The sequence below is a fragment of the Galeopterus variegatus genome, unplaced genomic scaffold, assembly GCF_000696425.1.
Source record: "Galeopterus variegatus unplaced genomic scaffold, G_variegatus-3.0.2 Scaffold6961, whole genome shotgun sequence".
Lineage (NCBI taxonomy): Eukaryota > Metazoa > Chordata > Mammalia > Dermoptera > Cynocephalidae > Galeopterus > Galeopterus variegatus.
The window spans coordinates 81642-84576 of record NW_007733072.1 but is presented as its reverse complement, the minus strand read 5'-3'; the positions used below and the strand labels follow the sequence as shown (position 1 = coordinate 84576).

The 2935-nt window shown below is 55.1% G+C and overlaps 1 protein-coding gene across 1 annotated transcript in view; it reads right to left on the bottom strand.

Moving 5' to 3' along the window:
* Positions 1 to 2935, bottom strand: part of LOC103606923 (myelin transcription factor 1-like protein) — a gene marked incomplete at its 5' end in the record, with an annotated part of 60052 nt that overhangs the window by 9757 nt on the left and 47360 nt on the right. The window lies entirely within an intron of this gene.

The window sequence follows — 2935 nt, the reverse complement described above, 5'->3', positions numbered from 1 at the left end:
CCCCCAGCCCGCATTCAAACGCGCGGCGGCGCGGGCGGGGTCCTCCCGATGCCCGGGGGCTGGTTCACAAAGGAAAAACGCCCGCGTCCTTTCTTTTCAACACTGTGCACGTTTGCAGGAGCGGAGCACTGGGCTGGCCCGCGGAGGGCACCCACGCTCCAAAGGCGCGCACCTGCTGGGTGGGCCTCGGCTGCAGGACCCAGGCAGGTGACCGGGCCACCTACGCTCCAAAGGCGCGCACCTGCTGGGTGGGCCTCGGCTGCAGGACCCAGGCAGGTGACCGGGCCACCTACGCTCCAAAGGTACGTGCCTGCTGGGTGGGCCTCGGATGCAGGACCCAGGCAGGTGACCGGGCGTGCCACAGGGCCGAGGCCCCCGGATTGAGGCTGTCCCCTACCCCTCATTAGTTGCTCATTAGCCGGGTGAGGGTGGGACCTGGGCAGATCACTCCTCTGTCAGGAGCCTGGAGCTCCTTCCAACAGGAGGGGCTGTGGGGCCCAATCGGGGCTTCATAACCCGTGTGCAGGTGACCCCGATTCACAGGGGGCCTGGACCTGTGAGGACCGTCCACCCTGGGAAGTGGATTTCTGGCTGGGTGTACAGACCAGAAAATGGCACTTTTATCCTGTAATTCTAATTCAGGCCACAGGAATGGAAGGAGAGAGTCAGGTACACCTGTGCAGGATAAACAGGGCACCGCAGAGCGGCCACTCAGAGGTAGGCGGACACGCTGGGTAAGTGTCACGTGTGGTACCAGCCCCTCCGTACATTAATGGCCTGTGGGGAGCTTGGCTTACAGGATTCTGGTTCTAGTATCCTTCTGAACAACCATCCTTGCTAACAGCCAGACAGGCACTCAGAACAAGAGTTACTTCTTTAGAGCTGTTTAAAAATCTCCTTCAGGACACGAATGAGAAAATGTTGAGTCGATCATTTATTAGGATGGGCCCTTTTTTTCTAATGTATTATTATCATTGACAGAGTCAGGTAAAGCCACAAGGATGTTCATTTCCTCAGGGGCCGNCTCCAAAGGCGCGCACCTGCTGGGTGGGCCTCGGCTGCAGGACCCAGGCAGGTGACCGGGCGTGCCACAGGGCCGAGGCCCCCGGAGTGAGGCTGTCCCCTACCCCTCATAGTTGCTCATTAGCCGGGTGAGGGCGGGACCTGGGCGGATCACTCCTCTGTCAGGAGCCTGGAGCTCCTTCCAACAGGAGGGGCTGTGGGGCCCAATCGGGGCTTCACAACCCGTGTGCAGGTGACCCCGATTCACAGGGGGCCTGGACCTGTGAGGACCGTCCACCCTGGGAAGTGGATTTCTGGCTGGGTGTACAGACCAGAAAATGGCACTTTTATCCTGTAATTCTAATTCAGGCCACAGGAATGGAAGGAGAGAGTCAGGTACACCTGTGCAGGATAAACAGGGCACCGCAGAGCGGCCACTCAGAGGTAGGAAACACGCCGGGTAAGTGTCACGTGTGGTACCAGCCCCTCCGTACATTAATGGCCTGTGGGGAGCTTGGCTTACAGGATTCTGGTTCTAGTATCCTTCTGAAAAACCATCCTTGCTAACAGCCAGACAGGCACTCAGAACAAGAGTTACTTCTTTAGAGCTGTTTAAAAATCTCCTTCAGGACACCGATGAGAAAATGTTGAGTCGATCATTTATTAGGATGGGCCCTTTTCTTCTAACGTATTATTATCATTGACAGAGTCAGGTAAAGCCACAAGGATGTTCATTTCCTCAGGGGCCGGATATTTCACCCCGAACTCAGTGGAGTGAGTAGTTATTTAAAGGAGAGCCTGGATGGTGTTGGAAGAACCCCCAACAAAGACCTCTCTCCCAGGAAGCTACATCCCTTCCTCAGCAGCCAAGCCACTTCTTTTACCAGGCACCTGCTTCCCGGTGACCAGTACTAGGTCAGCCCAGAGAACCTGGCAGTGAAATTGGGAGGGGGTGGGCTACAGACAAACCTGGACGGGGTTCCAGTTGTGCTAACTGGTGATTCTGATGGGAACTACAGTTGTGTCTGTTGCTGCAAGGGGTGCTGCTCTCTTGGTGGCTCCAGTAGGTCACTAGCAGCTCTGCACCTGCAGCCCTGCTTTGTCAGTGCTTTCCTCCTAACGAGGAAGAGACAACGAGACTAAACACACAACACGCCCTCCGACAGTGCCAAGGGGTCTTCGTGGGCAATCCTAGGAAATTACCCCAAAGCACTGGATTCAGACACAAACGGGAAGAATGAAGAGGTCATTGTTGACGACGTTCGGTTTTGGACTGAAGACTGTGCTCTCAGGACATTAAGGAAGCACAGGCCACCGGAGAGGAAGCGGTGATGACCAGAGCCCAGAGCGAGATCCAGCCACCGTGCTCCCGTCTCAGCCCCTGACAAAAGCTATGCAGCAAACCACACAGCAAGTAAACATCTTATACCAGGTTCCCCTGCACGGACCAGACAAATTCACACACCAACCGATGAAGCACGAGTCACCTGCAGGGCATGTGACTTCTATTATGCCAATCTGAATTAGCAAAGCCCCGGGCAGTAATCCCCGCTCCAGGCAGGGCACAGCCATCGCTGGGGCAAACGTCCATCAGTGCCTGCCCTTCCTTTCTCTCTCCTCTGTGAATGGGCCTGATCTAATCACAAAACTGCCCCATTCGGGGTGGGCAGTGGTCCCTGGTCTCATGCCAGGGCCTCTGAGAGACACCACCCATGGGAAGTGAGGGGCAAACCAGGGGGACAAACAGAGACCTGCGGAGGCCCCCGAGGGACCTGCCAGTGGGTATCACGAGCCACAGAGTGACTGACAATGTGTATTTGGTGGTACTCTGGATATGGACTAAAGGTCATGATTTTACATCATCTATAATTGTTTTTTAAAAGATAGCATAAATAATTGTAGGAGAAATAAAATAATAATAAAATAAAACTCA